The 25,911-nt window shown below is 35.8% G+C and overlaps 1 long non-coding RNA gene across 2 annotated transcripts; it reads right to left on the bottom strand.

Annotated features, from left to right (window-relative positions):
* Positions 1 to 852: 852 nt before the first annotated feature.
* LOC122839339 lies at positions 853 to 25,794 on the bottom strand. Of its 2 annotated transcripts, none has more exons than XR_006372033.1 (3): positions 25,737 to 25,794; positions 16,156 to 16,288; positions 853 to 1,311 (listed from the first exon to the last, which is right to left on the bottom strand). It is a non-coding gene; the product is annotated as an uncharacterized LOC122839339 (long non-coding RNA). The 2 variants fall into 2 exon arrangements; XR_006372032.1 differs by lacking the exon at positions 25,737 to 25,794 and adding an exon at positions 16,909 to 17,010.
* Positions 25,795 to 25,911: the final 117 nt, after the last annotated feature.

The following is a 25,911-nucleotide window of genomic DNA, read 5'->3' as shown; positions in this document are numbered from 1 at the left end:
TGCAGATAATGTATTAAAGATAAATAAACACTAAGTTTCAAAAGTTCTAAAAACCACACTGTAATTTCACCTGAACTTGATGTTGAAATGGAAGAATATTAACTCTACTTGAGGTAGACCTCCCTTAATTGGTTAGATTTCCTCCTGTTTTCTTAAATGTCTGCTTGCACATAAAACTAAGTGCAATTGATTAACATCATTTTAACATTGGGAATGTAAAATGGTTAGGCATTATTATAAAACTGCATTTAGTAAGAAGCTTTACATCAAAGCCCAGATCTTGCAAAATAAAAACTATCTTAACTGTTCTGGATTCATCACATTATAGATCCACAGCGTTTGATGTATTTTTATTGGAACCAATATATCAGTCTAAGTGATATATTGGTTGTGAAGTGAAAGATGTGATTAAATCTTTAGTACTTTAAAGAAACCTGAAAAGTTTGGTTTTCATTCATATTCAACCCACTTTACTATAATGCCCTTAAAAACTGTTGGTCTAGTCAACTCTCTTGCTTAACTTAATTAGGAAATAAATTCCACTTGTAGGTTATTTTGTCTTATTCTAGGCAATAAAACCAAGCACTATGCTATAAAGCAGGTTAATGTGGCAAAATGTGAAAAAGTTCAAGAGGTGGGAAAAGTTATTAAAGCAAACATATCTGCAAACATAAGCTCTTTTTCAATTATATAAACATTTTCAGAAGAAGATGATTTAAACATCTAAAGTCAGCTAAAACAGACAACATACGTTTATCTAGCTGAGAGCATCATTGCTTGGAAAATGTATGTACATGTTCAACAAGCTGAAATTGATGACAGTTTTCTCTTTGAAGTAAAGGAAGTATTTTTAATCTCACTTCAAAACAGCCCAATTAACCAATTAAGCCAGCTCAACTCCTCTAAATCATTTAACTGCCTTGAGAATAATAAATTTTTAAAGTAAATTCTCCTTAACCAGGAGACTCAAAGTTTATTTTCATTCATCCCTGTTTAACTGACAGTATTAGCAAAAGTGCCAGCAAAGGAGTGTCAGACATACAACAAAAACTGAGCCAGTGAGTCCATAAATTTATGTCCAGACTGCCTTGGATGCTGCCATAAGGGCAGATTAAATATAAAAAGGCTGACACTGACAAGCAAAGGGTCTGCCACTGGTACACTGATAAGAACCCGAAAAGCCAGTGTATCGGACAGCTCTGGTCTTAATATGCAGGCCAAGTCTTGTCCGTAGTGACAGGAAGACGAGAAGAAGGAGACAGCATTTCTTCTCTGTGTGCCTTTGGTGTTTTTCCTTCTCAATTCAAAGACCTGATATGATAAAAGAAACAATGTAAATGAATTAAATGGACTGATAACTACCCAGGTGAAACACAGAAGAATTTGTCAATAGATAACATGAATATGAGTGGAAAAATGGGCCACACAACAGAATTTAAAAACAATAAATCTTCTCAGTCGTTTTTTCTCAGTGTCTTTGTATGAGGTAAAGACCGTAGCTCAGAGGTTCAGATCAAACGGTCGTGGTGATGAAAAGAGCAGGTCTCCGAGGGTTGATAGAGAGAGGAGGGTACGAGACACGGAGATCAGAGAGAAGGAACAAATGAAGGATAATGTGCCCTGATGATTCAGAGTGTAATGAAAAAGCTTCAAAGATTGGCAGCATGAACTCTGGATCATTGGTCATATTCTGTGATCGTACAGAGATCAGCTCAATGCAACACCGACGGGACTGTGGAATAAAATGCAACTTAATCTGAATCAGCTTCTCTTTGAAGATCTTTCCTATTAAGGACAGACTTACATTCTTCACTTCTGCATTTCTTTTGTTACCGTCTCCTTGAATCTTGGCTCTGTGGAAGTGCGTTAAAAGCTTGATACTGCATGTTCTCAGGCTGATTTCAGGAAACTACTTATAACAAGATGTATGAATCTGTGCAAAGGTTGCCCTTGTAAATTATTACATATTGTCTATTTGTCTCCACATGAATATTATCCACCTACAAGCTTCCATGAGAGCTTTATGCCAGATTTCTCAGTTTCACCATCCTACTTAAAAGGAATTAATGACCATAAATACATGCATTTAACATTGTTAAACAATTGCAACAGGAATTTAAAATACTTCAAAAAGTATCTAAACCCCTTGAACTTTTTTACTTTTTGTCAAGTTACAGCAACAAATTTAAACATCTTTTGTAGTGGCATTTTATGTGGTACACTAAAACAAACTAGTGGACCACTGTGAAGTGAGATTTTTGAAAATGTTCTCTCTAATTGTCAACATTGAGCATTTGTATCCACATTTTTTCTACTAGCGTTTTCATGTTTGTTAAAATCTACTGTTAAAATCCAATTTTTGATTGTTCTCTCATTTTTAACTAGGACTAAGCTCTGGGCTTTGTCTGGAGCATTCTAAGTCAGGATTGTGCTTTTATCTAAACTGTAGCTGGTTCTAAACTATAATATAGTTGTTATATAGTTATGTAGTATAGTTGTTTTCCCACTGGAAAATGAACCTCCACACCAGTCTCAAGACTTTTCATCCTCTTGTGGGTGTTCCAAAATCCCTTGTGATTAGCTCCATTTGTTTTCCCATAAACTCCAGCATTAGTATCCCGTCTGAAGAGACCCCAACGTCATGGTGCTGTCATCACCAAGTTTCTCACAAAAAAAAATACATTTTTACATTTTATCAAAATACTGAAGTACATTTTTTGCTCTAAGCTCTTTAATAATTTATTTGCCTATTTGAGTCAGAATAAAAAGTTCAAATGCGCAAACCTTTCAGACTTAAAAAGTCAAAACTAAAATTAATGTGTCATTTTCTTCCCGCTTTATAATTTTGCAACACTTGCACATATGTATTTTGTTATTTATTTATTTTTGAATCCCAGAAAATTTTCCCAAACAATGCTTAAAAAATGATAAAATCTGCAAAAGTTGAATGCTTTTGCAAGGCATATGGTGGCAAAACCCACCTAAGACAGCAAATACAAATTCAGTTGTCAATTTGGTCTGAAGGGGGGGTTTTTTTGTACATTGCAGTCATGATTTGCATGGATTGTCCTTAGGAGAAGTGCTCTGAGTTTTTTTGGAAATCAAAGTAAATGACATTTTGGATTACTCTCTTCATCAAACTGCTGAACCACTGCAACACAACAACAGCTAAGTTTGTTCAAGCATGTACAATCAGTACTTAGGATATTTCTTTTCCCCGTTTTTTTGCTGCAACTATTTGAGCGGTGAATATTGTAAATGAAATCTATCTAGAATAAATGTTTTGGCATTTGAGTATTTGACATAGATTCAAATGCACCATATAATATGCTACATGAATGATGTAAGCCTTTCTAGCAACAATAGCTGACAAGAGACGCAGATAATATACTCTGAACATTTGTGCACAACAAAGATGCCCGTGGCTGTGTGGACACGTTTGTCCAGTCATTGTTTTCATTACATAAACAAGCAAACTTTGAAAATAAGAGAAAAACAAAGACTGCAGCCTTTTTAAAGTGTTTGCTGGGTGTTGATACATTACCAGTTGAGAGTCATAAAATATTCAGTTTTGTCCTTACAGAGCTCCAGGTGTAAAATCTGGCATCTCCTGTTCTAAGATATACAATTATAGTACTATAAAACATTATTATAATAAAATAAGCCTCTGTTATAATTATTTTTAGCAACTCACATCACATAAGTGCACCATGTTTAATAAGTATTAATGGGAAAAACATATGTATGTTGTGCTGTACAGTGCTTACCCGTTCACACATAGCTTGTCTTCACAGAAAGAAGCCTCATTCTAGAACTGATTCTGTTCGTATGCCTCTGAACGATTGTGCTTTGTTGAGAACCAAATCCCGTTTTTCTCTGTTATGGTAACCAAGCATGCGTCAACTGCTGGGTGCGTTACACAATGCAGAACAACAGCAGCAGAAAAAGAGCATCATAGCAAAATAGCAAAGTTTGATGCCCTGTGTACATTACTTCGCATGAATAAATCCTGCCTTTTCCATCAGTTGGCCCAGCTCAGCTTAAAGATTTACTTATTGGGTGCTTGACTAGAGTTTATTGTGAATCTCTGAACATAACAAGCCTAAAGTAAAATCAACTGCTGGATATCTTTGGGCAGCATAACAAATCCAAAAACTGTAACAAAATTTCAAAATTTTATTTCAGAGTATAGCTTTAGAGTGACTCAAATTTTCTGCCAGGTAAATAAGAGTGTTAATCACATTTAGGAATTTCAAAGCCAACCTAATTGTGAGTAGGTTCATATTTGAAATATCTTTAAATAAAAAAGTAGCTGATTTCATATTTTAGAACAACTTTTATTAGCCCCTGAAAAAAAATGCATCCACAATTTTCAAAATACTAATTGAACCTTTGCTGCACAGTGATGGGCAGAGATGAAGGCTATGATATACTTTAGTCATAAAAACAAAGACTTGACTTAGACTTGTGATCTCAAAACTCAAAACTTGAATTATTCTGAATATTGTTTTATACAGTCTTTATCTTAAACAGACTAAGCTGGTATGTAAGCTATAGACCACATCTCTGATGTCCCTCATATTCATGTTTTCCTGAAAAAGGATGTGCTTAATAGATTGTTCTATGAAGTCCAGGAACTGGAGGTTATGATGGTTCGTAACATTCTATTTATGCAAGCAGTGGATTCATATTAATAACCACCTACCATGGTTGTTGGTTGAGATATATTCAAGTTCAGATGAGAGAACAGCAGTTCCATTTTTCAAACAAATGTTTACTCAAAAAAAGATTCACAAAAACCAAGGAGGATGGGGAAGAAAAACTAGAACATAGATAAGAACACAGGGAATCCAGCATGGAATTTGCTGGCAATAGAGATGTGGTGAGAGAGATGAAGAAACTGACATGCATTTAACCACTGTGACTGTTAATGAGTAGCATGTTAGCCTGGAGAACGTAGAGCAGGTGGAGAGGAAGCAGATCAGGGAAACTTGGAAAAGGTGGTATTAAATACTGAATGAGCACAAAATGATCTACTCACCAAGTGAAATAGAGTAACTACCACATAAATATAAAATGCAACAAAGAAGGACTGGAACACATTAAATAACAAAGAAAGTCCACAAAAATACAAAATATCCTTGGTGACATCAGTAAAACACATGATGGCCAAAAGTACATGAGAGCACTCACTAATTGAACTCTATAATAAATGAGTTGTGGTGGATTTTTATTGGTTAGAGACCATTGCCTCCCTGCTTACATCACACCACATGAAGCTGGTGAACCCTGAGCTGTTACTGTCTTTCCTGTCACCTTAGTAATGTACCAACTGGAGATAAACTTTACCGTTACTGTTTCTTTTCTTCCTAGAAACCTTCACAGATGGCAAGAGGTTATCACATCCAAACATATAGTTACAAAACCACAAATACTCTAAGATCTGTAAGTGAAAAAATGGAATGGAGGCAACGGAAAAGTTAAAATTATTAGTTTCAGCATAAAGTGATGATATGCTGTAGACAGATGTTGTGCTGCTGAGCAGGTTCTCCTTCCTATTTAGGCTCTGTTCTGAAAGGGAAAATCTTTTTTAAATATCTGTGAAAAGTCAACAGTTTCTAAGTGCATCATTTCACTGACATTTCAGTGCATGCACCAAACCACTTTGTGTAAGACTGTATTTGAAAGCAACCTCAAAACTGTGTGTTACAGAACAAAAACAACGGCCCTTTGTCATCTATGATAATCAGAAACTCAACATGTATGCATCATGACCAGGGTTTTGCACTAAAAGGTCACTTGTCAAGAAAACGCAGAAAAATATCATTTTTTAGCCTCTGAAGAAAATGCAGTGTCGCAGATTTGACTAAATGTCAAAATATGCAATAAACTAAATGTTTAGTGCTGTGCTGTTGGTTTGTGCAGCTCCTACGTGCAACTAGAATAAAATGTTTGAATAGCAGCTTGCCTTGAAATTGCAGCTCCTATTGTGATATCGCACCTCTGTGCCAGCACTTCCCCCATGTCTCATTGCACTCGACACATCACATAATAAAATGTCTTTTCAGGGTCAAATAAATGTCTGTGTGGAAGACAACAAAAAAAGACTTTTACAAATGAGGCCTGAAGTTAGAGAGTCTCCATGGCAACAAGAGATAGCACAGCAGCAGATTGCTTGTCAATCAAACATATCTGATGTAATGAAAAGCATATGATAAGGGGAAAGCTGTAAGAATATGTACACAAAAGCAACCTACAATAACCAAGGCTGCAGAAATAATTAATGTTAAAAAACAACTCTGACTGTTGGGGTCATGTTAATATCTGTGAAGGTCAAATGGTGCATCAAATAAGTACATGCCAGATTAAAGTAAGCTATTATTTACACTTTAAGAGGCAAATGCTAGTCTTCTTGTTTGCATGATTGAAGAGGTTTGACTTATTCTCCATATGAACCTAATTCTTCATTTGGTTGACAGAAGTTCGGGATCAGTAATTTATAAGGATTAGAGCTAGAAAGTTTTAGATTACAATTTAATTCCAACATTAAATCTGTTTTGGTGGGTATCTATTATCATACTACATACAAACAACATTTGTCCACTCTGGAACTGGGAGATTTCATTGTAGGTTGTTGTCATCCGTAACATTTGTTGAAGTCATCCTTTTCAAGATTTTGCATTTAGTTGGATTAACTGGGTTGTGGACAAATCATATACCACTTCATCTTCAGTGGTCAAGCAGACGACTTAGGGTTCTGAGACTTAAACAAGTCATGAAACCCATAACATCTCATTATATTTAGAATAAGTTCACAAAGTCTATGAAATTGAGAATTTATGGTATTCACCATTCAACAAACCTGAATTAAGATTATTTCTTCTAAGAATTCTAAACTAATTTTATCCTCAAATCCAGATGGGTTCTTAATGACTCTTTTTTTTTTTTTTTACTTTATCTGCCTCTGTTTAGCTCTTATCCAATAGTTTGATGAGTTTGATGAATAGCAGGTGCACAGGTGCTCCAGCACTGAAAGAAAGTTCTACAAAAACACAATCATCCCCAAATTCTGAAACTTTTATTCACACTGTTTGACATCAGGGCTTTATGATGCCCAAACTAAAACCTAGACTTTGTCACAAGCCCTTTTGTAACTAATTTAGTCTCCACTTTGAGTCATCTTCCATTTGGAGGAGTAGCCAAGCTTTAACTTCTTGACTTATGTCTAAATATGTTGGATCAGTCTTTCTATGTATTATTCTTTCCTCATGATTCAACAAAAAAAGGAAAACCCACAAAATATGACACTGCTACTCTCACACTTCACAGTTGGGATGGTACAAATTGTCTTGCAGTCTTACCCCTGTTTCCTCCAAATTTGAAGGTGGTCATTATGACCAAATACTTTGAGATGTATTAAGTCATGTTACAAAACATTGCTGTCTTCAGCACTGCCTGCATTTATAAACTGTAATCTGATTTTGGAGTAATGACTTCTCCCTGAGTGAGTGCCCTTTTGGTCATGTCTTGTGTTAAGGTTATTCCCTTATGCCAGCTTCAGCCAGCATTTTCACAAGTACTTTCAGTTTTGTTCTGGAGATGAATTGGATCAATCCTAAAGGTTCATTTCCTTCTTGAACGGTAAAAATAATGGTTGGATATATTAATGACATTTGAGCAGTTACCCATGTTACTTAGGCATCTGAAAATTGAACATAACAGTAAACCAGACTTGTGAAAGTGCAAAATTTTCTTCCTCATATATTGCCTGTATAACTTTGACTTTTTCTACAATAGAAAGAGTCTATGTTGTAGACTGTTAAATGGAGATACTTCCTTTAGTATCTCCATTTAACTTTTTGTGCTTTAATCTTTCAAAAACTTTTACAACCATGTTATTATTCATTATCTGAGTTTTCTCAAATTACAGTATTTAATGTGAGGCAGTTAAAAAAAGGTGTTGTGATTGGGCAAGTATAGTATGTAACTGTAAATAAAACATTTATGAAAGAATTAGTTTGCTAAAATATATATATTTTTTAATTTCAAATAACTTTTGAAATCTGTACAATCTACCATCTGGCAGACAGGAATAGTCATTGTTGTTACTTGGATTTGTGCGTCTGATAAGTCAAAGCAAAATATAAATTGTTTGTCTCAGGAAAAAAGAATTAGAATTTTTTTTTTGCGAAAGTTTTTGAATTAGAATTTCTTTTTTTCTAATTTTGCTGTTAAACTCTGTGAGAGTGCCTCTGCTAAAAATAAAACTGATAAAATCTCTCCGAAGACTTAAAGGTTATCATGCATATACAGGTTTTCTTATAACTGTTGTACAAAGTCCAATAGGACATCGTTGAAAATGCAAATGATTGAGGGATTTCCCCAGCAACTAAATGTAAATATCTTGTTGCTTGGGTCTTCTGAAGCTGATTCTTTTTTATCTTTCTTACAAGTAACATTTGCAGCAAAGGAGAAACAGTTCGACAAGTACACTGCTAGAAGTTATTGCTGGTGTTAAATTCTAACCTTGTTTGTTTAAAATTGGCGACCTAGTCTTGATCACCCTTACCCTCTAAAAAGATGACCCAAATATGGACATTAATTGGGATTTTTACTCACAGTTTCTGCTCAGCACCAGATGAAAGAGGCTTTGAACACTTTCATCACCACAGGCTAGTCCAGGAAAGAGCTGGTGCCAAAGTAGAGCTACTTTTACAGTTATAGCCAATGCTTTCAGAAGTGAAAACAAATAGATCTGGGGCTCATTAAGGCCTGAACTGAATGTTGTACTTATTTTTTGGTACAAATATAGACCATACACATGGGTGTAGCTTTAAAAAGACTTGAGTAGACTTTGTAAAACCGTGTTATTGTTTTATTCCGAGCTGTTGCTCTCTATGCTCAACACAATTTTCTGGCTTCTGACATTGTTTTGAGCGTCCTAACTATTTTCAAAAAGCTCTTTTACCTACTAGAAAAATGTGAGGCAAAAGCTTCATTATTCTGCTCATAGATTAAATTATTACCTTCTCTTACAGTGGCAAAGGGCCATGCAGAGCTGGCGTGTTGGCAGCTCTGAATGGGAAGTCTGATGATCCAAGTTTTTCTTGGCTTTAACCGGTTGAGCTTATTAAGTCTTTTTTTATTATTATTATTTAATTGTCTTTGACCTACCATTTCTAAACTAAAAATAACCCTCTAACCAACCAGACTGAGTGATATTCTCTATTTCCAGTTTATTTACTTGACCAGAGTCAAGTACGGTAAATAAGTGGTTTGTTATGTGCAGTAACATAACAAACACAAACCAGATTGTAATTTTAAAAGATGATATTGAAATGCTAAAAGATTTTTTTTCTCATAAAAATCTTAAAAATCAGGCGAAAACTTCCATTCACCTCCATTTTCTCTGATTTCAACATTAACAAATAAAATCCTTTCGGTAAAATAGGATGGTGGCCCCTTGTGGCTGCACATGGTGTTGCTCGTCATCCTCAACATGTTATCATCTGCATTAGATTCTGGTGCCAAATGTTTGCATCAAATCTAGCTCAGTGAATACAGCTTACCCTTTTATCTCATTGCTGATATCAGCTCTGAGGCTACCTGCTGAGGTGGATCACAGCGGCAAATTAAATTCAGCATCCAGTCTGTGGTGACCCTTTCAGCTAATCAAAGAGGGGTGCAAAACGCATGCTGTTGACACATTAATAGTAAGATTTAAAGCTGCTTTTATGTTACCTTGTGATGGACTTACAACTTTTACCCAGTGCTAAACCAGTAGTGGTCCATTTATCTTTACTTCAATTATATGAATTCTACCAGTGCTTTATGCTTTAACACAGCTGTCCCACGATGTTCCCACCAGCTTACTTCCCTTTTTGCATGTAATTTTTGGGGTGCTGTGCAGAGCAATTCTTTCTTGAAAGATAATGTGTACAACTATTCACTAGTAAGCACGGCCAACAACCATCAAGAAGAAGGAAATTTGTTACTATGACAACAGGCAGTTTATATAATCTAAAGAGGGGGAATATTAATCATTGACTAAAATAAACCACGTTTACCACAAAATTAACTTAGCATAAGTTAAGATTGGTCAATAGAATGCGAGTAGTTTTGTAAAGTAAATGTGACTTCAAACTTTCCAGCTTTGACTTCTGGTGGAAAATGGTGGATATAAATTAGCTGTAGGAATAATGTGAACCACAAAAGATTTTTCTAATTTTAAGTAATAGTCTCTCTTCCCTCCTGAGCAACATAAATTGTAACTCTTTCAGAAGAGAGGAGTACAGAATCACGTCTGCATCCAGTGTTGAAGCCGCAAAGCAAGAAGTGTGAAATAAAACTTTGCACTCACTCATAAAACATAGTTTGACTTTGCTTAAAGCTCATATGGCAAAGGTGGCTGAGAACCTTTCACAAATCTGTCCACACAATTATTTTTCTTCCGTACATTCTGGTCACACAGCCTCACTGTGAGGAGCTAAGATACAAAGCAACGACGTAGTGCAATCAACAGTGTCTGCTGTCTGTTTTTCTTTGGTAACGCTGTGATGGACTTGAGAATTGTACAGGGTACAGTACAGCTATTGTGTCCAACCTCCCACATGAGAATGTGATCAAGTCACCTACCCTCTCAAAAACTCTAGAATTTGCTACAGCATTGTACTGAAATGTGTTTATGAATAAATTAGCCCATAAAGCAATGATTCAAACTATTTTTTACAGGTAATAATTCTCTGTAGACTTGCATATCTTGTTTCATATCTTAAAAAGAGACCGTTTCTGTCAAGCATAGCCAGGCACATAATGAAAGGTTGTCTTAGGAAGTTTAAATGTCTTTGCTTGCTCTTTTAACATAATGATATAATTTGAGTAAAGTTACATAAACTTTGCTAAAAAAATCCCATCACGTTACAGGTGGTGTACAATTTTAAAGCTGATCACAGTTGTATTTCTATGGCTCAGTTGTCTTCTATTATGCTGCATTTCCCTGGAATCATTTACTACACACCCACGTGGAGGCACAGTTTGTCTTCCGAAGCTGATTAGTCCTGTTCTGCTTTGAACAAATGCTGAGATGCTAATACCGGGTGTTAGACGTTTCACAGGATTTCACAGGTTGTTTAATTTTGTTTAGGTACTAAGGAACAGATGCAAAAAAAAAAAGAAACTTAGGGAGTAACATTGAATTAACTATGAAAAACCCTTTAATAATTCTTAAATAAAACAAAAAAGAAAAACAATATCAAATATCCTCTATAATAATCTATTTTAGAAAGACAGCACTAGAGATCCTTTAATGCCTAGTAATTCCACTTCCACTTCCAGTGATTCCACTTTCTGTTGTTATATTTTAATGTCTGACAAAAAGGATATGGCATGCTGGTGCAGTTGTTAGCACTTCTGCCTCACGGACAGAATGTTTAAATTTTAAATCCTGGACAAACTCATTGCTTTATATGTTTTCAAACTCACTGCTTTCCCCCTTCTAGAGTCAACTACCTTCATGAATTGCAATGAATTACAGTTCAAAAATATACATTTTTAGCAATACAGCTTTTGATTAATGATGGGGGAAAAAAAAGTTCCATCCGATTTGCTTCCTGACAGTTATTTGAGCTGAAATAAGTCTATGTTGTTATTATTATTTCCAGCACATTTGATGCTCAACAAGTGAAGTATTTAAGCATACTTGATTTCTAAAAGGAGAGAATGTGTGTTTCAAGATTACATAGGTCTTTGAAGTGTAAAAGAGATTTGGAGGAAGGGGAAGGGTGATATTTGAAGTTGGACAAAATTGCACGAGGGAGGCAATAAGGAAAGTGACTCTGATGCAATATGAAGAGGAAGTGAGCCAGAAAATAAGTAGAGGAACAGATAATTATAGAAATGAGCTGAAAAAATAATAATAGAAAATATCAGAGGATATTTGAACCCTAAACCGATGCATTCTGAAATAAAGGGGAGACAAAATGTTCCTACGTCATATCAGTTCATCCATAATCTATAACTGCTTATCCTTGCAGGGTCATGGAAGGCTGGTGCTAATATCCAGTGGTCACCATATCATACCAAAGGACAATTTAGACAGTTAACCTAACTGTCATGTTTTGGACTCTGGGAAGAAGTCGATCTGGAGAAATTCACATTCCGAGGCAGAAAGAGTCCAAGCCAGGGACCTCCTGCCCTCAAGAGACTAGAGCTAACCACTGTGCCCACCATACAAAGTACTGGGCTTGAGCTGATTTGAACTTTATGAAGTAGTCAACCACAGACTGGTACAACATGGTCAAAGATATGGACATCTCTATAAATCAGCTTTTACTTTTGTGTTTGTGTTAATAAGCTATCAAAGACACATGCCTAATAAAGTTGTCAGTGACTGAATGTCTTCTTCCAGATATGTTTATCTCAGTCCCCAGTGTCTGATCTGCCATATTTATTTTTTACATTCAGAGTTACACTGTATCTTTACAGTCAGAGTATATGTTTACTCTCATCACTTGTGACACACTTGCAGTTCAGATTGTGTTGATGACAATGTTTTAACTTTTTTAATATTCATATTGTTTAAAGGTTTCTATTTGTCATGAACATCAATGTAACATAAATTACATTGCAATGTTGTATTTTAGAAGTAGCTGCATCCATACGCCCTATGCCCTGTTGCTGACATATGCCATACAAATATAATTCCCTTGTCTTAAATGTACACAAATCTGAATTTTATTCATGAACATATTAGTGTGATTAGTGTGTGTGTGAGTATTGATTGCTGCAACTATCAGTTTTTCCTTTCGTTGGAAAATGAAAACTGTAAATCAAAGTTTCTATGCTTTTTGTAAAGCAAAATGGATAGAAACATATACTTTTTCTGCATGAGATAGAAAAAGTCTGGCTAAACCTGAGGGCAGGTGAGGATATAGGCAAACAGTATTATGCTATTGATTTTTCTCTGCGTATTTATCAATTTCAATTAATATAGAAAGCAGTTTCTGTCACTTCAAATGCTTATGAAAGGGATAAACTGCAGAGGCATTAATACTTCCTCAAAAATTCCTCTTCTTATACTTTACCTGGCATAGCATTAGTCAGTGTCATTGTGGCAGATCAAGGTTTCTTTATTGGAAAAAAGTCTCAACAGCTGAAGGCCAATTACCATGTGCTTTAACTTTAACACCTGCAATGCAGCAAGAAGAAACCATAAGAAACATTATGAACTCAATGTTTAATTCAAATTCAGATCTTTGTAACATTATTTGGTTAGTTGTTTTTTTTTTTGTTTTGTTTTGTTTTTTTTCTCACACTCTTCATTTTTGGATCTGTTTGTTCTTTCCCGAGGCAGAAATAAACTGTGAAACAAAAGTCTTTGTGTTTGTGGTGAAGTAAACTCTTTTGTTGTTTTTTTTTTTCTGTTCAATTGGCAAGGTTTTGGTTTTTAAATTTTACTAAGTTTAAGATCCGAGGGCAACTTATGTTCAGTGAAATAGAATATTACACTCAACATATGAATAGCTCAATACCAGCAACCTGTTGCCATTGTCCAGAGACACTTTGTTTTTCACGTCGCAATGTACCTTCAAACTGTGGTATATTTGTGGAGGCCAAATATTTAGAAATCTGAGTTTGTGTTTGGGTGTTCATTAATTTGGGGGGAAATGAACTGATGTCCATGAAGATTTTTGTGAACATCTCTATGTACTCCTCCACTTTTACCTGAATTATTGGATAAAATAGTTTCTAATCAGAGCTCAGAGCTTATCACATCACATAAATAGATCAGCGGAAAGTCACTCATTCTCATAACTTCTGATACTGTGTTGTGTCCATACTTGTCTTGTCATTACTCAGTGCTGCATTTCATACTGTCAACCACAGTACTATCTTACAATAGCTTGAACCCATTGTGTTAGTTCAGATCATATTTATGACATAATTACTTATGGAGTACCACAAGGTTCAGTGTGCGAACCAAACTAAGAATAAAGGTGTTAACACTGTTTAACTTTTTTTGATTAAATTCTGCTGCAGCGACAAACCAGTTTGGCATCTCCAGCTGTGCAGTGTTGTAACAGAATGTTAAAAATACAGAACAAAATAATTAGCTGTCCCTTAAAGACAAAGCTGACAATTTTCAGACCTGTGGCAATATTTACTGCTTACTTTCAAACATGTCCTTTTACAATATTAGCTTAGAAAAATGGATCTTGCTAGGGACAACACACAGCCTCATTGTGTTTACCTGGCACCTTCACGGTCAATGTTAAAAGCTTTGTTCTGCATTGATTTGTGATAGCAGGGAGTCCTGATGGAACATTTTATGATGCTGTGGACAGAGATTTGGATGGCGGCTACCACCAAAACGATCTTGTTAATTACATATCGTTCTGAAGTTAACCAAGCCACTGGGACATACACTGTTGCTTCCATGCCAATGCGTGAGAACATCCTTTGTATTTGCTAAAGAAATATAAAAGGAAGAAGAAATGCATGTAGGTGGAGTGACAGGGATCAAAATTAATTAACACAACCCTTTATCTACAGCTGTCATTAGGTGTTATGAACACAAGTACTTACTGTGTTGAAATCACAACATTCAAAGCGCTCACTATTTTTGTAAGCTTTCAATCATTTACTTGGTTTTGCGCACAAGTATTTTTATCCAATTGTTAGGAATGTCTAAGTAGGCTTCTTTGTCATCAACTTTTTCTAAAATCTCCAGAGCATTTTAACTTAACATGAAAAGAATAGAGCACAATGTAAAAGATTTATTTTATACTATGAGCCCATAAGGTACACACTGAGGCAGATATAAAAGAAAAGAACAAAAAAAGAGGTTGATGTACTTGAGAGGAAGCCTTTCAGTCTTTGAAGTCATTGAATCAGAAGGATTGGTGCGCCATACAAATAAGGCAAAACAAAAAACAATTACAGCACCGGCTTATTGTCTTGACATTTGACAACATCTTTTTGATGGAAGTGTGAGCTGTCCTTCAGCGGCTGAATGCCAAGACAACTATTTCAGACCATTTCATTTCATCGACTGGATCCATTACTGAATGGACTGAATGGACTGTTTTATCTTGCCTGATTAAACTAAAATCAGGCAAGAAGTTTACTGCCGTAACTGTAGAAAGTTTTAATGTGAGTGGGTTTTTTAAATCAAATATGCCTGTCACTGTTTTTTATTCATTTGCTGAGAGCAACTATGAGCTTAATTGGCTGAGTTAACCTATCAGTATGTTTACTCATTTAATAATAACCTCCTCTAAATAGATGTAATTCCTTGCAATGTTCCACAAAAGAACTTTGAAGAAGTGATATTTTGTCCCTCCAACAAGTTCCAATTTCCAGATCTTCCATGGGATCTCATTCTAACTCGGGAGAGCAGGAACTCCAAACTCCACCCAGATGAACGAACTGACAATCTTATCTCTGACTCCTACAAAACTGAGCTCTACTAACATTTGTATCTGAGATCTATTTTTTATGGTAAGGATTAATATCTCATGACCATAGTTGAGTGTCCGAAAGTAGTCCAAATGTAAGCTGGAGGCTTTAAATTTAAGATAAATGTTATTTACTGGACAACTTTTGTATTTTAATCAAACTATTTGTGTCTCTTAAATTTGGTCTTGTAAAGATCATGTCAACTTCTATTATGTAACATCTTCTTCCATTTATTTCTAGTCTGGAATCTTTCTCACATGTTTGCTTCATCGACCTCCAACTGTCAATCCGCATGACCAAGAACCTTTATAGCTGCCCTCAATACAAAATTAGAATCTGAGCACAGTCAGTTGTTGAAAACCTTAACAGGGTGCTCCCAATTTCTTAAATTAACAAGCAAAGATCATAAAAGTGAATAAAAAACAACAACAACAACAACAACAAAATCTGTTGGCCTGATTGTTTGACCTCAGTCTCACACAAAGCAAAGTGATTATAGACAGTTCTGGAAAAAAGTCAGTTGGTGTTTGGCTCCATTGGTGCAGATATAGTACAGAAATGCTCCTATGTTCTTGGCCCAGCGGGATGATGCACTGGTGTACACACCCACACACACACCGCCCCCACACACGCAAAACACAGATACTGAAGTGTCGTTTCAACTGTGACATAAAATGAGAATGAGGAAAAGAAACACACCAGTAAGTCGATTGTCTCTCCCACCATGACACATTTAAAATGCATCACCATCTCCTCCTTCTGGGATCTCTGTCTGCAACCTTCGCTCATTATATCACATGACTGGAAGCTTCAGCCATCTGCTTGGATCCATCTGGAAGACAGCCCACAAATATAGCAATTTGGGGATGAACATATATGTAACATTAGTTTAATAAACATTAAGTTTTGTTAACTGATAATGTATAATAATTTTTTGGAGTTTTTCTTAATTTTTTTAGGCATGCAGCTCACTTTATTAATTTCAATGACAAAAAAAAAATATATATATATAAAAGTGTCAAAGAAATAAAGCAAGAAAAGGGCAACCAAGAACTGAGAGCTATTAGCAGCAAAAAAGTGCTGATGTTACACTTGGAATGTTGAACCTTGGGTTATGCATTAATGCATCAACCAAAGTCTTGTCACAAGATTATAATAGCAATTGTGACAGAAACTGTCATCTGAAATAATTTAAACAGTGTAATTTCTATTCCTGCTCTAGCCAACAATGATACTTTAATGTGCACAGGCCAGTATGTTTCTCCAAACAACTGTCATCAGCTTAGCCTGCTGTCTATTAGAGAGGCAATGATTGTGCAAGATCAACTTTTTCCAAACTTGTGATAATGTAACTGAATTCATCAATAGAGCTATCAACACATTATTCCCAGGACACTCTTTATCACGCAACTTCTGGTCTGTGTAAGATTTATGCTCACAAACAACACCCACAACTGCTCTTGTGTCCATGCTCAAGCAGTCTATTGTCGCTTTGACCAGCACTGTTGTGTTTTCTTCCCTCAGGTGTGAGTTGGTCCATCTCTTAAATCCTGTTGTTTCACAATCCTGAGAAAAAACAAATGTTTCCAACAAAGAGACTGTTTGTGGTTGGTGAGGAGAAATTAATTTTATCCTATCTTTGTTTACTTCCACAAAGCTCAGGAACATTCCTTTAATGAATTATCTTCATAGCATTCATCCCTTACAAAAAATTCCCATGAAAATCACATGTGACTTTCACATGTGATCACATGTGGTTCACACAAATTTTTACATGTGAATGATGTGAATCACATGTGAAAGCACATGAATATGTGTGATTTTGGAACGTTTTGTGGTAAAATCACATGTGAAACACACATTTCCACATGTGATTCACACATTTCCACATGTGATCACATGTGATCACATAAAAATCACATGTAAAAACATGTGATTTTTTGGTGGATTGGGTGATCACGTGATTTTCATAGGATTTTTTGTAAGGGATTCCTTTCTTTTTCTATGTTGCCAACAAACAGCCATGTATCCATTTGATATTTTTTCCATTTAAAATGTATTTTTTAGAAAGAAACACATGTATGGTTAATGTGAGACACTTTTAGATGCTACCAGTGCTATGTCATCATGCGTATAGGATGGTGCCTTTACGCTTTAGTGGTAGTGACTCAAAACATTATTTCTTTTTAGAAAAAATATTTTTAGGATTATCTACCCGTAATCAAGAAAAAAGCAAGTAATCAACCAATGGAGATTAATTTATGTTTAATACTTTAAACATTTAGTTAGTTGGTGGCTTTTCAAAAAGTTTTTCAGGAATAACTCGCTATATTTCAGAAAATAAAATTAACCAGGCTCAATTACAGATCTACTTAGACATTCTCCTTAGAACTGTTTTATTTTACCTTCCTGGATGGTAAAGGTCAAGATAATGAGCTGTTCCTGGATTTGGTGACTTTGAAAGAAGTCTAAATATATTTATAAAATGCTAAAATATCATAATCACATTGCCATTTATGTTTACACTATATTTTTAACAATGTTTTACAAGGTTAAAATTTTAATGTAGCCAATTCTGTATCAGTGTCCTACTGACTATAGTATGTACACTTGCTTGTCAGAAACAGTAAAAGTGAATGATGGAAATAAAACCAGGCATAAAATGTTTTTTGTAAAATTAACTATTGATATACTTGGTTGTATTTATTATTAACATGACAGCTTGCAAATTCTCTAGCTGCTGGGGCTAGAAGAATTTGGGGACACTATTTGGGTCATGAAGCAGAGAAGGCTGGTAAATATGAAGTCTTGAAGTCAGCTGTCTCTTGATAAATTGTGTTTGTGTCACACTTGCGTGAAACAGCCTCTGGGTGAGACGAGCAATTGTGAGAACTCAGTTGTCAAAGCATGTCAATAGGATACAGTGTGAATTATGTTTCATAAGGAATTATTTTTATAGTCTCCCCTCAGCAACCTAAAGGGTAGAAAGTCTAAAAAGAAAAACGGAGCTCCAAAAGCACATCCCTGAAACTCGTACTAACACAATTCATTCATTCAATTAAGATGTGTGTAATTTGGTTGAAATATTTATTAAATGTGTGTTCAATTGATGTTTGATTGCATTGCATTAGAGCGAGTTGACATGAATTGGTTCTAATTAGTTGTGAATGGGATTCAGTGCAAAAGAAGTACATTAAAGACCTCAGGTTAAAAGACTCATTCAAACATTACAGCCTTCTTGTGATTACCAGCTGTTCCATATTTGACAAACTGTTAAATGTCAAGTTGAAAAATTCCAGGTGTCAAAACAACCACCTAAAAATCAGTGTTGAAGCTACACCATTCATATGCTTAACCCTCTTTATGATTTTTCACCCTTATAATTTGAATGTATTTATATTAGAATTGTATTTATGTGATAAAGCAAAACGACATTGTCCATAATTGTGGTGTGTAACATGCTTTTAAATTTCTTTCAAATTAATAAAATAGAAATAATTTAAATCTGACCACATCAAAAAATAAATGTGTGGAGGAACATTAATACTGCACAAAAACATGAACATTCCTAAGCCATTAAAATAAACAAAAAAGTAATTATGCTGTAGGTAATGATTTTCTCCAGCAGGAACAGAAAAGCTGGACAGAATATGAAGATGGAAGGAGGTCCATTTAGGGCTACCATAAAAATGTGACCTTTATCTTCCAATTCTGTCAGATAACTTCCAGCCTTGTGTCTGGGGCAGAGAGGTTTCATAGAAAAAAACAAAACACCATGTCAACATGCAGCCAGAGCTTCAACTGAATGTTTACCAAAGTCAAATTGAAAATCTGCTGCCAGACTTGAAAACTGATGCTCACTCAGTGATGTAAATTTCTTGGTCAACAAAACAATTGAAGAGAAAACCCAAAACACTTAAATCTGTGATTGCAGCAAAATGTGGTTCTATATAGTAATGACACAAAAGAGCTGGATAAAAATCTAAGCCACAATTGTCTTTGTTTTGTTTTTTAATTAGAAAAAAAGTTTCTGTGTAATTTTCTTCCTCTTGGTAATTATGTGCTACTTTGTGTTGGTCTTTAAGGCAATATTGAAATATGTGGCTTTAATGTGACAAAAAATGCATTTTTATTTCTTTCTTTCAGATGTGGCCAGTGTGTGACAATTGTCGTCCACTAAGAAATATTATAACCTGAGTCTGACAAAACAGCTTGGGTCTACATTAATTATTTCTTTATATATATATATATATATACTATCACTACCGTTGACTTGACTGGGCTACATTGGTGGTAATAGCTAAAAAATGTGAGGCTTACCATGAAAATCTAAACTTAAGGGATTGTTTACTGGAATAAAAGGAAAGTTGTTTTTTTTTTTTTAAAGAACATTAAAACACTAACATTGGCACTGTAAAAATTAACCAGTCAGTTCATTTTGTTGCATGTTTCCTTCTTGTTTTTCTCAAATCTGTATGTGACAACAACTTGCTGATTATAATATGCAGTGGCGTTTGGATCTGTCATGTTTTATGGAGAGTGGCTGCTGTGCTTCTTAAACGGACTATGACTGTGAGCCAAACTGGCATTGCCAGATTAACGTTCCACAAACAACTGAAAAGATAGCCTTTTCATTCAGCCACTGCTGAGAAAATGTTTGTGAGTGCAGAGATATGAACTCTGAAGATCCTGGTGGTGAAAACTGATCATTCTTCCATAGTGGGGGTTTTGCGAACATGATGAACCCTGGTTATATGCATGTGAGAAGACACACAGAGTCTATTTCTACATTCAAACTAATTCATGATGATCATTCAAGAGTGACTTCCTGTTCTAGTCTAACACCTGAAGGCTCTGTAATAATTGTCACAGGACTTCTTACCATGAAACCTAATGATACAAGTAAGCTATTATGGGAAAAGGCTTCAAAGCAAAGAAGATGAGCTGCCTGTGAAATGTGCTGTTTTTATGCATCCCTACCAGCAACAGCTTTGGTCAGAGGTAGGACATATTGGGCTTTCCATCTGTTCCTCTTTTCAGCCCATTGTCTAACTGTCTACCAGTTTATCCCATATTAGCATGCATAAAATATCAGGAAACATTATGGGAGCTCTCCAGCTACTAACTGGTTGAAAAATTTTGACAAAAATTTCTGATAGCATGAATGAATAAAATAAGAGATTTAGAGCTGATCAACATTAAGAAAGATTTGCACAAATGTTGATTATCAGTTGCAATTCAACACACATTTTATCCAATCTTCTCTCTTTTCCATTATCATCTGTCCCTGCCACCTTCCAAGAGCTTCAGGAATTTAGGTCACTAAAATCTACTCTAACTGTCCACTTCATTAGAAACAACTCACTAGTCTCTTCATGGCATAGATTCAAAAAGGTGTCATAAGCATTAGTCAGAGATTTTAGCATCACAAAGTAGCAGCAGTACTTGTTTTCTTCTTTTTTTCTTTTGGAGACCATTTCCTGTAAACTACAGTTGTAAGTGCAAATCCCAGTACATCAATACTCTGACCAGCCTGATACCAACAATAAGGCTTCATTTAATGTACTTCAGAACTCCTTTCATCCTCGTTCTGATGTTGGTTTGAACTTCAGCAATTCATATTCACCACAGCTAGACCATTGGATATACTGAGCCGCTGCCAAGTGACTGGCTGATTTACTGTTTGTGTTAAAAAGGGATTGAACCGGTGTACCTAATAAAGTGGCCCGACGAGTATAAAATGTGGGTATCATGGATAATGCGCATACATCCAGTTGGCAAAACATATTATTCATAACCAGAGTGTAAATATGTGGTACTTAAAATATAAAGGATTTCTCAATGTTGCATACAGGCAGCAATGTGTGATTTTAATTTAAACAAAATGTGCAGCTCTGATAAGAACGTTTCATTCAAAATGTCAGTCAGGCGATGTAATATTGTTTTCCTGGCCCATTTTAAACACTGTCATGCATAAGCATAAGCAGAAAATGTGACTGTATTATAGATTTAGTTCTGTAGTTAATTATGAGTCTAGTATGGGGTAACCAAATTCAGACTGTGTAAATCCTCAGTGTTGCTGGAGTGCTCTCTTAATGCTGATAGTCTACACTGTGTTCATGGGAAAATAAATGTATAGCTGTACATCTGAGTACATGACAGGATTTTTTACTGCTTTTGTGTGTCCCTCAGAGACCGGTACACACACACAGTGGAACAAAAAGAACAATCCCTTTCATACCAATGTCTGTGTAACAGGTTCAGAATTCACATTAGGGGGTTTACAATCTACAAATTATTTTCTGCACAACTCTCTCACCTTGGCTAAGAAAAACTTGGATCAACAGTAAAAACTAGAAGGTAAACTGCATTCGACTGGTTGAAGGTAGTGTGACGGTAAGATATTCTTGGTTTTCAGCAAGCAATTCCCTTCCTTCGATTGTTGCCTAGTTGCAACAGTGCTGCCCATTGCATAACAGCTTTTGAAAAGAGATAAGAGACATTTATTCTTGTTCCTTGCTCTGAGAACGATAACAATTTGTTTTTGAATGTGTTTGTATGAGCCAAGAAACATGATCATAATGATATTTTATTTAGATTCTCTGACACGTTTAATCACAAAAACATGTATTTTTCAATTTTCAGTTTGCCTAAATGTCAAACAGGAGACACAGACAGGGGAAAATAAGCAACACATGCAAATTTGCATAGTTGGATGAACTTTCATATTTGTTTGGATAATGCAGACTAACTTTCTCCACAAGCAAAACTCTATTTAAACATATTAATGATTATAGGGGGGATCTAGGGTGTGTGCTTTGTTGTGCTGTTACAAAATAAAAGACAAAAAAGAAAAAGATCAGAATGAATTTCATTTCTTCACAGAAAACACTCTAATTGGCCAAAAACCATGCGTGCTGTCGAAGACAGCGTGAACCATGGCATGACTTGTTGTTAGCTCCACTCTGCTGTCCTCATTAGAAAACCACAGTGCTGGCTATTCCAGTGAAGCTAAACAATATACCAACATTGGTTTTGCAGCTGAATGAATGATTCTGCCACTTGGCCAGATTCATTAGTCCTAAACTTGTTTCTCTAGTTAAAACATACTTTTTTGATAGATTTCTTTTTCCATCATCTGTTTAAATAAAATACTTCACTGACTAGCTCTTGGCTGGTATTTTCAAACTAGTGTATCAAACAGTAGACTATGGATGAAATGAGTAATTGGTCAAATTTCAGAATTACTCAGTCCCTTGCTCTGATTGGTTATCAGCAGGCCAAAAATTGAAAAATCTAGATATTTTAAATCTGTGTTAAAGGTCTTAAAACCACAAACCCTTAACATTTTTAGACTACAAAATCTTCTACTATGCACTTTTTTTATTTATTTAAATAAAAATAATGAAACCTTAGAAACATTTAACAATTCAGTTGGTTCTTCAGTTTCACTGTAAACTGACTCAATAGACATATATTGACCTCTGGGCAGGTGTTATGACCCCACATTTCATGAAGAACCATATACCTATTTTTATTTTTGTCTGATTATTCTCCCATCAACTGACATGATGTTTCAACATATTGGCTCCTCACTAAGACTCTTTTTTTGTTCGTTTGTTTTTTTTAAATTTGTAGAAATCTTCAGAACTTCAGAGGTGCTGTGTGAGAGAAACAGTCACAGACATATCAAGAAATGTTGTAATGGGCTGGCCAGTTCTGGTGGACTGATTACTGATTTTAACTTTAGCATGAGTGCACGTGGTGTGGTGGATTACATAGAAAAAATAAATAAATATAAAGGTTTGCTGTGGCTGTGCTGTTTGCGTTGAGCTTGTGTAAGTTTGTTGCTATGGATTTAATGCATGAATGCACCACTAACCAGGGAAGTTAAGGGATTTAGAGTCAGGATTGAAATTCTGTAAGCAGCCAAAGACTGTTGGCTGTGGCTGTGATAAAATATATGTGACACATAAAATGTATTCAGTATTTTTAAAAAGGATTCACATCCCAAAGTTTTTATGTTTTGTCGTATTGCAAACATAAACTTTGTTGTAATTTTTCTGTGACCCTGCTGTGAGTGTGTTCTGTGATCATCCTGTCACTCAGAGGATCTCTGTTGGTGAGCTATATGCAGACTACACACTTGTTGGTAATTTCCCTAATCAAGCTGTTGGAGATATAAGGAGCTGCAGGACAACCATTCAGTGTCTGATGATTGACATTTACTCGTCATTGTCTCAGGTGCCTTGTGAGTACTAGAATCTCTGATTATTCTGAAGTTTATTTTTTATTTACTTGATTTCCTTTCATGCTCCCAGGCTGAAGAAACTGCTTCAGTCCTGGATTCCCTCCATGAGAAAGAACTGCTCCAAGCACAACCCAAGCCAACCATTGCTCCATTCACCACACATCATCTGCCTGTCTGTCTGCTCTCTGTCACCCTGTCCCTCCTCTGAACCCCTGGACTCACCAATGAACTGCAATATTACAACACCTCCCGGATCAGTCACCATGTTACTGCCAACATACAGCCAGTTCAGCTGTGTGTATTTTATGGAAGGCCTCCAGCAACTTTATAAGCCTAGAGATCAAAACTTATTAAATTGAGCTTTGCTTTACAATTTAGCTCAAACTGACGAACATAAATTGTAGGTTTTTACAAATCCTCAATTGGATTTGGGTCAGGACTTTCACTGAGTCATTCCAGTTTATAATTAAAATTGGGTCTAAATCAACCTCTATGCTCACAGGTGTTGGATGGTGAGCCTTCCCCTTGCCTTTCTCTCATAATATTAAGAGGGGATAATTTTCCTTTGCATCTGTCATGTCTATCTTCAGAAAAATGTTTCAGTATCTAACGTAAATTATTTCAAAATATTGCATCTTTTTAACAATGTCACATCTTAAAACTGTACCGTTATTTGTATAAATAGGTGGGAGTCATATGCATTGCCTCCGACCCAAAATCCAACTTACAAAATTTCAAAATCTTATTCTGCTTTCAGACCAATGAATTTCATCAGCTCATACAAACGTCTGAATGTTAACCGAGGGATATATCCTACAATTCCCTCAGATGTTTAACTTTTATTCTGAATTCAGTGCTGGAATACTTAAAGCACACATTTAAAACTCTAGAGTATATGAATGTTAAGTGGGTATTCATGGGGTTTACTCTCCTACAGTCACTCTTGCGGGACTACTAAATTACTATATTTTGAGCTCTAATTACTTTGTAATGAACAATAAAAGAATCCTAGGCCACCCACTCAGCAGCTGCACAATGACTGGCTGTCCTTGGAGGAAAAACATTCAGGAATTCACAGTGATTCATCAGTGTGGCGTCTTTTCATATTTTCCTGATAGAATCGTGGTTGTAAATTTGAAAATAGGGAATCTAAATTCATCAGAAAGCATTGCCGTTTGGAGAAGGTCTGGTTTCATTCTTCTCCATATCTGTGCTGTTCAGCAAGGGAAAAGCCTTTGTCATGTTTGTTGCTAAGAGCAACATGTAAGGTGCACTGGCATAATTTGTAACTTGACAAAGGGGAAATCCTAAAAGCTTCAGTTGGATAAGTGGCTAATATTCTGTTTGCCAAGCGCTCAAACTGAAGTGATAACATGTCAGAGATTATAAAGAGAGCTGTTTCTTTTGTTTGTTTGTTATTATCAGAATCACTGGCCAAGATTGTATGTACAAACAAGGAATTTAACTTTGGTTTCATGTGCTCACAGTGTACAGACAAGCCTTCATTTTACAGAGTGCTGTGGTCCTGTGGGTCTTTGTCCTAATTTAAATGGCTGCAGGTTACATTCTGAAATATCTAAACCTCCTTAATTATTTCAACGCCGAGCTTTAGGCAAGGTGCTTTGATCATAACAGTGCACTTCATGTACAGTGTCCTTGGGATCTCAGTCCTATTAATTTTCTGTACATGATTTACAGCTTTAAATGTTTGAGGTGGTGACTGCCCAATGACAAATTCAAGGCTTCTGAGAGGCTGCCCACAATAAATTACAGTGCCTTGAAAAACTCTGAGCAACATAATCATGAGAAGACTTTAAATTAAAACCTGTAATGAAATAAATGCCATTTGCAAAAGCCATGAAGGAGAATGCCAAACCAGCGCTGCTTCTTGTTGGAGCTGCAGTTTCCAGCCAAGCTTCTGCCTTACTGAGCACCTCTTCACCTCTTCACCCACACAGCTCCATCAAACTAGTGGCAGCGGCAATTACCAAATACAACTGTGTGTCTGCTAAATTTATCATACAATTACCTCTCACTCCAGCGGTTGTAAATGGCATAGAACAGTGTTTCCCAATTCCAGTCCTCGGGGCCCCCCTGCCTGCATGTTTTAGGTGTTTCCCTTCTGCCACACACCTGGATTGAATCTTTGGGTGATTAACAGGCTCCTGCAGTACTTGGTGGCTGCAGAAGATGTCATGCAATCA

The sequence above is a fragment of the Gambusia affinis genome, linkage group LG11 (assembly GCF_019740435.1).
Source record: "Gambusia affinis linkage group LG11, SWU_Gaff_1.0, whole genome shotgun sequence".
Classification (NCBI taxonomy): Eukaryota; Metazoa; Chordata; class Actinopteri; order Cyprinodontiformes; family Poeciliidae; genus Gambusia; species Gambusia affinis.
The sequence above is the reverse complement of the archived record's forward strand: the minus strand, read 5'-3'. Positions and strand labels throughout refer to the sequence as shown.